The sequence below is a fragment of the Tamandua tetradactyla genome, chromosome 16 (genome assembly GCF_023851605.1).
Source record: "Tamandua tetradactyla isolate mTamTet1 chromosome 16, mTamTet1.pri, whole genome shotgun sequence".
In the NCBI taxonomy this organism is placed as follows: domain Eukaryota; kingdom Metazoa; phylum Chordata; class Mammalia; order Pilosa; family Myrmecophagidae; genus Tamandua; species Tamandua tetradactyla.
The window spans coordinates 44,908,110-44,921,971 of record NC_135342.1 but is presented as its reverse complement, the minus strand read 5'-3'; positions in this window follow the sequence as shown (position 1 = coordinate 44,921,971).

Below are 13,862 nucleotides of genomic sequence, written 5' to 3'. Positions count from 1 at the left end.
ATACCTCTTTCCCCCACCTCTATGTCACTACTTTTCCAATCATGTTTCTCCCAACTCCCTGACTATCCAGCTAAACCACTGGCCACAGCCCATGGATCATTATACAAATGCACTTCCAGTCATTTCTCCTTCTAGGCAAAATGAACAACCAGTCTTGAGATTCTGCCTACCGGTCTGGATCTATTGCAGAACCTCCTCTTGTTTCAGTCCCTACTCAAAACTAGAAGCTTTTTGTGTCACTCAGTAGATAAGCCAGAGTAGAATATCCAAATGAGGAATATGTTGTCTCCAAAATCCAAAGAGGTCAACTAGGCACTAGTGTTCCTTTTTTCAGTTGTAGGAAGGGCCAGATGCCACAGCTTATGCTTCACCTTATAAGGGATATCTCCACATGCCCCACACCACTGAATGCCTAGAAATTTCACTGAGGTGGAAAACCCCTGAATTTTTGTTGGATTTATCTCCCACCCCCTGACATGCAAATGATTTATGACTTATCAATGAGTATGAAGCAGTTGCTACTTCTTGCTCACTAGGTTCAATCACCATGATTTAATTAATTTAAAGGACCAGTATGATGTGGAAGGGAGAGATGATCAAGGTCCCTGTGGACTACATTATGAAGTAGGGCTAGAGAGTTGATATGCCCCTAAAGTGCAAAAATGAAGGTATATTTCAACTCAGGCAATGTAGGCCACCTTTTGGTCCATGTTTTAGCCAACCACACACACACACACACATGCAGTTAGAACCCTTTCTAACATCTCCAGCTACAGTATTGAATCTGGAATCTCTGCTTAGTGGATCTATATAAATAAATTCAGCCTGATCCAACTTTATGCTCTTTCCACCACTTCCCCCATACCCTCAATATCCATTTCCACACATATACCCTTGATTTTTGTTAATATACATTGCAAAAACCGTGTATTTCTTTTAAAGAATAACATACTTGCATCTTTCAGGACCTGTTGGGACTTCAGTCTAGTTATGGGTCAGGAAGAAAAGAGGGGTGGTGGGGATGGGTCATAAGAGAAATTAGCAATGTCTTACAAACCAAATAGCTTGGGATATTCCATTGCACTTTCATCTGATAAACTGGGATTAATCTCTTCAGGCAGAGGTGTGAGGGCTGTTTACTCAGGGAAAGTAGTCATAGGTTTATCAAACACAGCAGGCTTAATCTTTTCAGGTGAATATTGGATGGCTGATTTTTCAGAGTTGATTGGACCTTGGGTGACTGTTTCCTTAGAGCAGAGTATTATAGGTTAAATCTGGCAAAGAAGACTCAGCAGAATCTATGGTTTCAATATCCTCACTGTCATATGTCAGTCCATATGTCACCATTTCAATTTTCAGATACCCATTCCTTACCAACCCATGCCCTCACTTTAACAACAGAGGGGAAGGTTGCAAGTTTGGGAATTCAATTTACGTTGTAATTCAACCACTTGTATGGTGGAGACTCTGGATCTGGTTTTCTATAATCTCAAATCTGTGGCTAATGAAATGAGTTTCTTCAGGACACACATAGAAACTTTCATTGCAGCACTTATGCTAGGAAATTGAAGCCTATGATTAGCCTTTTCTTTGACAACTGTATCCAATGTATTGAGGAATAGGCAGCCAACATCATTATACTTTTTAACACCACAAAATTCTGTTAAGCCTGTTATAAGCATTTGAGTAGCAGTACCCCATGGTAATATTGAGTGTATGTCTATTGACACTTAATGCCATGGGCTTGATCATTGGAAAGAGAGTCATTAGTGCCTTTTAATCTAATCAGATTAGAGAACTAATTCCCAAAATTCTAGAACCAACTCAGAAATCTCATCCTTAAGGTTCTATTTCTCACTAACCACTCCCAGTACTAAATCTGTATTAGTCAGGGTTCTCCAGGGAAGTAACACCAATAGGAGATATATATCAATATTATGAGGTTTATTATAGCAATTGGTTCATGCAACTGTGGGGACGGGCAAGTCTAAATTCTGTTTGCAGCTGGCAACTCTGATGAAGGTTTTCCATGAACTCACCAGGAGAAACTGGCTGACTGAAGGAGAGATGAAAATTTTTCCTTCTGACCATTGAAATCATCATTCTTTCTTTAAGACCTCCAACTGGTTGGATGAGATTTCTCTCATTGTTGAAGACAATCTCCTTAGTTGATCATAGATGTAATCACCACTGATTCAATCAACTTCCTGATCATTTAAATGCACAAAATATAACCTCACAGTAATAACCAGGTCAGTGCTTGCTTGACTAAACTACAGTACACCATAATTTGGCCAAGTTGACTCATGAACTTAACCACCACCTACCTCTCCCTCCCTAACTAAAGCCCAGGTCCCAGAATGATGCAGCTTCCCCATTCTGATGTTTTCTCTTTCCCTGTTTCCCTACTCTTTCTAAAGGTCGCCAGAGAAGAAGCATGCTTGGGGATCCACAGGCAAGACTTCTGCTTTCTTAAACACCTTCTACCAGGAGACTCCTTCATGCTCTGAGACATGGCAGCTAGAAATAGCAGGATCCACATTGTCTGTGGATCATTCTAGCATCTCGCTTCAGTGAGCCTCCGGTGCCTACTGCAGGTGACAATCACTTATCTACCCTACAAAAGCCGTGCCAATTGCTCAGAGGTCAAATTACTTTTGTATCTTCTCCATAGAAGAAAAGCAGTGTCCTGTGATGTTCACCTAGCAATGGACAGACTTTCTTTCCCCCTCTCCTCTGGCCCTCTCTCATGGGAAAACAAATCAACTAGGATTCCTTTTGCTTTTTCTCATACTGCTAATGGTGCCATTTTTCACTGAAGGGAAAAAGTTGTATCTGAATTCTCACAGTGAAGAAGTAGTTTGCAGGCAAGAGCAGCTGGTGGTATATCTTTATCTCCCTGTGAAGAGGATCAATGAAATTCACATTTTCTTACTTGCGTAAACCTAGATCTGAAAATTCCTGGAACATCAAGGAAATGTTTAGAGAAGTGGCTAACATTTAGGAAAGCTGAGGAGGGTTAAGTCCTAATAGGTCCCGAAAGGTGCAGTGCCACCAATCCATATGGAAGAGGTAAGCAGAGTTGGGAAGGCTGAGGAATGGTTTTTCCTTTCTTCTTTATGTGTCCATCCCCAATTTGATCAAGTGTGACCTTGGTCACTCCACTAATCACCAAACATTTATTCTGCCAGGTACTGCATTGCAAAGCACTGCCTGCCTTTTAGGAGTAGGTAGTGTGAGGTCAGAGACAAAGCTGGCACTGGAAATCACTCTGCAATTGGTGAGAGTTGGTATTGGACAGTTCGGTTATGGTTGGATTTCATTTCATTTTGTTTTTATTGTGGCAACATACACATAATGTACAATTTGCCATTGTAACCATTTTTAAGGGTTCAGCTCAAGGGCATCAGTTATAATACTGTGCTATCATCACCACCATCCATTACCAAAATTTTCCATCACCCCGAACAGAAACATTATACCCATTAAGAAATAACGTCCTACCGCTCTCCCTCCCTCTAGGCCCTGGTAAACTACCTGTGCTCTAATATCTGTCTCAAAAATTTGTATATTCTTGCTATTTCGTATAAGTGGAATTACACAATATTTGTCTTTCTGAGTCTGGCTTATTTCACGTAACATAATGCATTCAAGTTTCATCTCCATTAAAGTACCTATCACAACTTCATTCCTTTTTATGGCTAAATAATATTCCCTTGTTTGTGTAAACCACATTTTGTTTATCCATTCATTTGTTAATGAACAGTTGAGTAGTTTCTACCCTTTGGCTATTATGAATAATGCTATGAACATTTGTGTACAAATATCTGAGCACCTGTTTTCAATTTTGGGGTGGTATATATCTAGGAGGGGAATTGTTGATCATATAGTAATTCTTTTTTTAACTTCTTTCAGGAACCACCAAACTGTTTTCCATAGTAGCTGCGCCATTTTACATTCTTACCAATGAGGTTTGAGGGCTCCGATTTCTTCATAGTCTCATCAACACTTGTTATTTTTCCATTTTTTTTAAATAATAACCATCCCGAGTGGTTGTGAAGTGGTATCTCACTGCGTTTTGATTTGCATTTCCCTAAGCGCTAGCGATGTCGGCATCTTTTCATGCATTTACTTATTCTTGTATCTTCTTTGGAGAAATGTCTGTTCAAGTCCTTTGCTCATTTTTTTAATTGGGGTATTTGTCTTTTTGTTGTTGATTTGTAGGAGTTCTTTAAGCTCAGTTGTGCTTTGTTTTGATTAAAGGAATGACAAGGTCACTCTGGAGATTTCTGCTGTTTAACAGGAGGTCAGTGTCACTCAAAGTGAAGTGGGAGAACAGCTAAGGGCCTGTCGCAGTGGCTCAGGTGAGACACAATGAGGACCTATGAGAAAAGGAGGGGTAGAAGGAGTCTGGAAGTATTTTTTTGAGCAGATTTCACAGCCAAAAAAATCAGGGCGTTCAGAACTAAAAGGGTGCCTCGAGCCCTGAGGTCACAACTTGGAGACTCACAGGCAGAGTTCAGCCTACCTATGTGATTTTTTTTTTTTTTTTTAGGCTCAGAGACATATTTAACAAATTTGAAAGTGTCACCAACATTTAAAAGTCAGGAGATCTTGTGTAAAATTTCAACTTTCCAGATTTTCTTCAAATGTGAGATGACCTAGTCTTCTCACCTTCCCAAATTTCAGCAATTGGCTCACATGAAGGCATGACTGTGCCCTTTCTTTGCAACAGACCCACTCTCCACTTTTCCTCAGTTCCCACCAAACCAGGGTCATCAACTGCTGCAGCAGTCACCAGTAACTGTGTGATTTTTAGCCCCAGACCAAGTCCAATCAGTTAATTTTGCAAGAGAGGAAATGAAGGCCACAAGACAGAGGAACCTCACCTTAGTGATGAACTTAACTACAGATTAATCAGGCAAGGCAAGGTTGGGGGTGGAATGACATCAGACACTCTGGGGTAAAAAGAAGATGATAAAGAAGGTCGTTCACAGCACGGACATTTCAGGAGAAGGGCTCCATCAGGAAACCAATGTTTGGGGTTAGAGGGGACCCTGGATTTCCTTTAGAAGTCCTTGCTAAAAATGCTGGTTAGAGAATGGGAGAGAAAGAACACAGGCAAAGCAAGTTTGGCTGGTCATTCTTTGTACGCCTGAGGCTTTACGCTTTCACGTTCACTATTTTTCTTTAACCCTATAAGGCAGGACAGATATGAACACCATTCCTATCTCCCAGATGGGGGAAGTGAGGGTTAGGCCATTTCATGTACATTTTCCAGGATTTTAAAGTAAGAGGCAGGGCATGATTTAAACACAGATTTCTCTATTCTGGCCCAGGGCCCTTTCCAACAAACCCCTCACTATTTTAGAAGTTGTAGTTGCACTCTGGCAAAAAAAAGTTCTGCCACTTCTAAATTTGGAAGTTCAGTTCCAGCTACCGTAAAGATTGTTAAAAAGAAAGTTAGCTTCCCCCAGAAGGAGACCCAGTTATCTAGACAGAGCAATTTCTAATTAGCCACTTACCCAGAGTTTCCCTTCCTCTTCTTCCTCCTACCTCCCTCTGCCCTCACCTCTTTCCTTCCTTCATAAAACAGCCGTGAAAAATTATGAAATTATTAAGCACCAACTCAGTGCCTGCCAGAGTGATACACATCAATGCTGCAAAGACAAGGAAGACAGACTTGCCTATGGAGCTTGCAGAATGGTGGAGAAAAAACAGCATATGAACCAGCATGCCATGAAATGTTCTAGAATTCTATGCATGGTATAGTAAAATGTAGCCACAAAGGGAGTTGTTTCTCCTCGGAGAAAGAGATCATTGAGAATGTGTCCAGCTTGTGGGTTAGAGTTTGTGCATTCATTTAGCAAATACTGTGTAAGCACCTGCTCTGGACCAGGCACTGTTCTAGGCGTTGGGACACATCAGTGGCCAAAGCAGAATCAAAATCTGCCCTCATGTTCCTTGCACTCTTGTGAGATGACAGAAAGAGTGGCTCCTGTGGCTTGGGGAGGATAATTCTCTAAAAGCTGTTGCACAACTCTACAGGGATAATAATAGGCCCTTACAACAATACAGGCTGCTGTGGAGGTATTTCCAGTCTATGTGATTAGGGCACAGAGCAAAGCAGCAGCCAAGAGCTGAGAAGTAGACCAAACCGCCACATCCAGGTCCAGAGCCAGGGGATTCCACTTCCAGCACTTCTGCCTCTGGAAATTCAGAGAACTGGAGAGCCCTCCTGCTGGAGAAGTCCTAGATGCCAAAGCAATCCTCTGCACCTGAGCTGCACCCAGAAACCCGAGGAAATCAGCCCCCCCCCCGCCATCGTTCCAGGTGAGCGGTGCTCTTCACCCAGAAGTGTCTTTGTCTCCTTCCAGATGTACCCAATCAGGAAAAGGGGCAAAGATCAGGTCTTATCCACAAGAGACTGTTTCTGACTGATGCAGGCAGAAAGGGACCAGCAGCAGCCCCTGCTGCCAAAATAAATAAAGAAGAGTGAAAAAGAGCAATTGGGCTTCTTACCTATGAATCCCAGGCATAGTATGGAAAACATATGAGGACACCAATGTGCTGAAGCAGGCGACAGGAACAGCCCACGGGGTGGGACGCAAGGCTGCCGTCTTGGGAAAAGGAGCCAGTGGGAGAACCTGGAGAAGCCTCTCCTTGTTTCTGTTCTCAGGTTGTGTTTTATCTGCTGCAAACATCCTCTTAATAAAAGAGAGTGTTGATAGAAAACTGGGCTTTTTCTAATTCTAGCTCCCTTTCAGGAAATGTAGCACTTTTGGAGGAAACAAAGTATTTATTCTTGAATTAGGGTTGCTAGAAATAATAGCTACGGGCTTCAAAGGGCAAAGAGATAAAGCTAGGAGACCCTGGGGGATTGAAAGAAGTATTTCTTAATTAGAGAGAGCAACTGAGCAAACATATATATATATATATATATATATATATATAAATTCATATAAACATGTTCTTTTCCTGACCACTTGAAGGAAAAGAAGCAAGGGCTGTCCTAGAATTAGCAAAGCTACTGTACAGAATTTTTAAACCCATGTTTTGTTTTGTTTTTGTAGTGTTTTTACAGAGTAAATGAAGAGTGCACAGATGTGAACACTGAGGTGAGTAAGGTGTGTAAAGCTTTATAAAGCATTATGAGGCAAAAGAGGGAACGTGGTTGAGTCAGAATCATTAAGGGTTAATGTAGAAGTTGATTCACTAGGGTTTGCATTTCTTTGAATCGTACTCCATGCATTTTGTAAAAATATGAAACACTTTCATAACACAGTGAATGTTTACACTTAGTTGCTTTAATAAAGAATGTTCCTTCTCTTCCTCTTTAAAAAGTTCTAAATAGTAAAGTAAGTTTTGGAGTTTGTTGCACAATTAAGTGGACCTTTGTAAAGCCAAGTTCAAGTGTCAAGGTTTCAGTCCAGACATTACAATACGTCCGGAGAAGGCTTGACAGAGGTATAACCAAGAATGGGGTTATTCTGAGCTTTTTTTACTTGGCTCCCTAATACCAGAGATAAATGACAGTATAATCAGATATTTCATTACTAGCTCATCTTTTATCTCTAAAAACACACAGTTCCCATTTTCTTCTCTGTATTAGCCTTTTCAGGGTATCTGATATACAAGTCGAAGTCGGTGCTTTTCAAACTTTCATGTGTATTTACTCATTGAGAATGTTGTAGAAATGTAGACTCTGATTCATTAGGTCTGGGACAGGCCTGAGATTCTGCATTTAACAAGCCCCAGGTGGTCTGCAGATATGACACTCTGAGGAGCAGGCTCTGGGTAGTTGATTCACCTCGCTGCCTGATACACTTACAAGTTTGAGTAAAATGATTACTTTGGAACCATGGATCTCAAAATTTCCATTGCATCAGAATCACCGTGAAAGTGTGCTTTAAAATGCAGATTCCAGGGCCCTGGCCTTAAAGTTTCCACCACCTGCTGCATACCTATTCCTAAGTGTGGGGCTATCAGGCCCCTGTAATCAGGGCTCTATCAGCTTTCCAACCTGGCCTCTCGCTACTGCCCCCTTGTCCACAAAGCTCCACCTTCATCAGCCCTTTTTCTGTTCTTGGGATGTGTCAAGCTTGCTCTGTATATTTGGACTTAAAAATTCTGGTGCACAGGTGGTTCAGTGGTAGAATGCTTGCCTTCCCTGCAGGAGACCTGGGTTTGATTCCTGGACTATGCACCCCCCGGAAAACAAATTCATGCCTGGAAAACTCTGCCTCCAGATCTTCCCAATTTCCCCAATGACTCTTTTGTCCTTTAGGTCTCAGCTCAGATGTCACCTCCCCTGCTCAAATGTCACCTCCTCTGAGAGGCCTTCCAACACCACCCTGGCTAAAGTGGCATATTCTCCCCTATTCTCCTTTAGACATCACTGCATTGTATTGTCTTCATATTATCCTCTGTCTTCCATGCGAGCAGAGACTCCACCTGTCTTGCTCCCTGTGTCTAGCACAGTACCAGGATATGGAACAAATGAATGAATGAACAAATGAACATATGAACATGCCCAGGTTGAGAAGCAAGGTATAAAATAAAGTAACCAATGCCTGTGGATTCTGGCCTCAGAAACTTAAGACCAGAGTGAAGCAGATGTGAGGTTTAGTGACCAAGAAGATAAGTTGCGTAGGAAAGGGATCACTATGCTTCCTTCAAAGTTCAGAAGAAAATCAAATTGGAAATAGAGGATGGCAGTACATTTGTAGCTTTTCTGTTCATGTGCCACATAATACAAGATCCCTAGTCCTTTTTCTATATCTGCTTGTTGACTAATAAAATGATACATAGCATAATTTAGGAAAACAGAAAAATAGAAAAAAACATATATTCTGCATTATCCTACCATTCAGAGATAACTATGGTTTTCATTGTTGTGTTTTTCCTTTTATATTTAAAAATGCATATATCTTACAGGAGAAATATATGACACACACACACACATATATATATATACATACTTTCATATCTTGCTCTTTTTACATTTAACATTATAGGATGAACATATTCTCATGCCTATTAAGTGCCTTTTTTAAAAAATTTTTTATTAGAGGAGTTGTAGGTAGAGAAAAATTAGGTGAGAATACAGAGTTCCCATATCTCTAGCCCCATTATTAGTACTATGCATCTGTATGGTACATTTATTGCAATTGATGAAAGAATGTAATTATAATTGTACTATTCACTATAGTCCATAATACATATCAAGGTTCATTGTTTATGTTGTGCAGTCCTATGTTATTTTTAACATTTTTATTCTAGTAATATATATACAACTTGTTTTTAGCTTCCTTGGCTGCTAAAGCAAATACCCCCCAATGCGTTTGGCTTACCAGTGTGAATTTATTGGCCGATAGCTTGGAGGCTAGGAAAAGTCCAAATCAAGGCATCATCAAGGTGATGCTTTCTTCCCAAAGACTGTGGCCTCCTGGGGCTGATGACCCTTGGTCCTTAGCTTGTCACATGGCAGGGCACATGGTGACCTCTCCCGGCTTCTCTCTTCTCTTCTTGTTCTATTGATTTCAGCTTCTGGCTGCTTCCTCTGTGACTTACTCTCATTCTCTGAATTTCACTCTGCTTATAAAGGATTCCAGTTTATAGGATTCAGATCCAGCCTATTTCCATTAGACCACATCTTACCATTAAGTGTCTTTCAGGACATGGTTTATAATGGTTGTTTAATACTCCATTATATGGATGGAAATACATGTTTTATTTTCTTTGCTTCTTGTATTCTATTGTTCAGAAAAACACACTAACTTTATGCTATTTCTCTTTTAAGCATAATAGGGGTGTCTAATAAATAAGTTTTCCCTTTGATGAAAGTAGTCGTTCTCAACCGAGGGCAATTTTGTCCCCAGGAGGCATTTGGAAATGTCTAGAGTTTTTTTTTTTTGTGGTTGTTACACTCTGTGGAGGTGGGACTGGCATCCAGCAGGCAGAGCCAAGGATGCTGCTAAAAATCCTCCAGTGCCCAGGGCACCCCTCATGACAAGGAATTATTCAGCCCAAATGTCAATAATGCTGAAGTTGGGAAATCTGTTCTAGAGGTTTCTTCCTAGCCAGGACAGTGTCAGGGTTAATATTCAACATCCACTTAAAATTCAAATTAGCAATCTATCCTTAAAGCATAGGACTTTGCCCTAGAATTCTGCATTAGAATACCACCTCCGTTAATTAGAACTCTGGTCACTAGACTCTGGAATAACTGATATTTTACTTTCATAATTTTTATTTTATTGGAAATTTGTAAACAAGAATACAAAGTGAAACTAGAGATTATAACTTAACAATTAAGTAACAGGAGGGGTTTGGGACTTAGTCCACATTTGAGCCTAAACTTTCACATAAAGACAGTCCCAGAAATGGCCTGCGCACTCAAATCTAGGCTGTCAGTTGGGCTCATGAGAGAACAGTTTCTAAGGCAGAGAAGTAATTTGCATTAAAGAAATAGAGTTTCCGATTTCAAAAAGGGGGTGGGCAAGCACTTAGATAAATTCAGGTATTTGGGATCCTATTCCCTGAACCTTTCTTTGAGTGGAGGTTTTACTTATTTACAACTTCTGCAATATGTGAACTAGTTGGGGGCTCGCACATTTAGTAAGCGTTTAGTAAGTCATTGAAACCATCCCCCTTTCCTTCTGTTGAGAAATGTGCACATCCCTTTTATCACAGATTTAGATCTTTGGGACTTTACCCGACCTTTGAACAGAGACAATCGGTGTAGGGACAATTTGTTATGATACATCCCCACGGGTGATCCAAATACCAATTGTTCCATTTCAGAACAAAGGGGATACTTGCAGCTACTTTTCTTCCTAGATTTTCTACCTAGATTCTTTCTGAAGTTTACTGTGAATGGAAGAGGTGTTTCACTTGGAAAAGTTTGGAATTGGGTTTCAGATATTTAAAAGATTAAACAAAAAGCTTTCCCCAAGTATGTGCTGGGGGAAAAGAGAGAGAAAACTAAATACAATCAGGCACCGCTTTCTGAGCTGTAACAATGGAAATGCGATCTTTAGTTAACATGGATTCAGAATTTAGAGCGGGTAAGCATGGGCGAAGGTCAGTGATTCACGCCTTGAGATCGATTTGTGCTTCTGACCTAGATAATCTCTGCCTGCTGTACTTGTTGGCAACTTTGGCTTCTGCAGTATTTTATGTGGCTGCAGAACTGCAGGTCTGCAGTGAGGGGTCAGTGGAACTTCTCTTGCTCTCAGATCATTTTTCAGGAGGAAGGCATCTTCCCATCTCCTCATTTCCTTTCCCTGGGATTGACTGAAGGCAAGAATCATCCCTGGGCTGTAATCGGCTACATCAACTAATGACACAGACGTAGCATTTGGGAGGCCTGGGAGAAGGGGTGCCTAGGAGACAATCTCAAATAAGCAGCCATGAGCTGAAAGAAAATATGTGGGCTATAAAATAAGTGCAGGAATAAAAGAGATGGATGGAAAGTCAACTTTCAGATCTCCCTCTTCTGGATGGCATGCAGTCCTTTATTTTTCTGCTCTCAGTCAGTAAACGTTGGTTTCCAAATACCCATTTTCTTTGTAATTTTCCATTAAAATATTGATTCAACTGCTGAAAAAGATACAGCCAATGCTTTCAAGGTTTGCAAGGTTGTGAAAGGAAGGTCCCATTCCTCACTGGCAAGATATATACATCTGCAGACAGAAAACACAAATACACCCAAACATCCAGGTGGTGGCACAAAACACTCTCCCCACTACATGAAAGCACGTGTGTGCACACGCACACAAACACACACACAGACACTCCGTCTCCCTCTCTCTCACTGGAGACTGCTATAAACTTAGACAGTGTGTCAAGTGGGTTTTGTTCGTATTCAATTGAATCCAGGATTCAAATAATTTGTACTGGAATGGATGTGTGTGGTGCAGGTGGTGAGAATAGGAGGTTGAAAGTAATAAGCTTCAAAATGTGGATAAACACACTGCCTGCCTGAGGATCCCTCAAGATAGTGACTCCCCCTGAAATAGAAGCCCCCTGGTCAAATCCAGACTTACTATTTCAATCAACTTCATGTTTGCTTCAACAAATTCTTATGCAGCATCTATCTACCCACCAGATACCGTAGTGATGCCCTTTGCATACCATATTATTGCTGCCCTCAAGAATTAGCAGACTAAGTAGAGTATAAGACATTTTTACAAACAGTTGAATGCCAAGTCAAGCCCTGATTCAATTTGACTTTCCAATTCTGAGTAGCAGTGTTGTAATTGAAGCTCTGGTTCAATTTGATTTTCCAATTCTGAGTAGCAGTATTGTAATTGGCACATAAGATTTCTTTCAAATAGCTCCAGTCATACAACTGGACCTCCCAGTGGATCAGAAAATCTAGAATGTGGTTGACATTTTACCCACCTATGGACAATGGGACCTGTTGGTTCGATTCTCTATTAGGTCAAAGACAGCTTCCTTATAAATGGAATTCACAGATAATGTAATCCTGGAATTTTTAACTCCAGAGTAATTTTGTCTGACACTAAAGGAAACAGACCCAGAGAGGGTAACTATTCTAACCAAAGTCACACAGCTGGTTATTTCAAAGAGCTGGGAGCAAAACATAAAGTTACAGATTTTCAGTGTTCTGTGCCCTTTCTGTTATAGCTTCATTCATAATAATACCCATGCCTATGAATCAAGTATAACAAAGATTCCACTTAAATTGGATTTATATACCCAAAGATGTGTCTTGGTCCAATCAGGAGAGATGGAAGCAGATTTGACTGAGATAAACCATGTAAAACACATAGCAAAAGTTCTCCTATATAATAGAGCTCAATGAACCATCTTCATCATCATCATCATCCTCATCTCCTTGTCATTATTGTCACTATGGCCATTTTGTGTCTTGCTTTAAGGAAATCCAATCTATGAACATCTCTCCTTTAACCACTAGTCAGTTCACCTTTCAGAAAGATTTTTCACTTTACAAAGCCATCTTCAATAGTATTCATCTAAATTTCACTCTGCCCTCCAAAAAATGTACACAAATCGAACACATTATTATTTAAAGGAAGATATACTTATTTTCAACTTGAGTATATATTTGCATAACATAAGAAATGTTAAGTAGAATTTCATTTCTCCTGTTTACATGACAGTGATAATAAAAGCTGTCCATAAAGTCTATAAAGTCTAGAAATATAGATATTATTAGTTGTTTCTAAGACTGAAGATGTCCTTGACCACATCATTTATATTCGCTTATGTTTCCAGGCCTATGGACACCCTATAAATAAACTGGAATAAATTGCTTGGCATTTTGGTGGAATTTTTACTGTTTTGCGTGCTTGGTTTAAAAAAACACAACTCTGTATTTTATGATGGAACCTCTATGTTTATACACAAGACACTGAAAATTTACAGAGAAAGAAATCATTGTGACTTTCTTACTCAATATGGGTTTCATAAGCCATGACCAATACGTGGCAAATCCTTCCTTGGAAGATGATGGAGTTATTTTGACTCAGTTCCATACATTCAGGACTGGGCAGTTTTTTTCATTTCCCTAAACTTCACCCTTTTCTGAAGTTTTCAAATTAAATCATCAGATCTAATCTTTTTGAAGTATTTATGAGCTCTGTGATATGGAGAGAATTTTTTTTTCCAGGATTTTTTTTACTTTCATTCCTCGGGTGCATGCTAGAAATGAAAACAATTTAATCATAAAAACAGGTGTTTTAAAACCTAAAATCCATAGAACAGATTATTTTTCTAGTTTGGTTCTTAAAATGATCGGGGAATTTTCTGTAGGTATTAGACCAAATGGAAATATGAGGCTATTTCTCAGTTTTCTGTGCCTAAAGGAAACT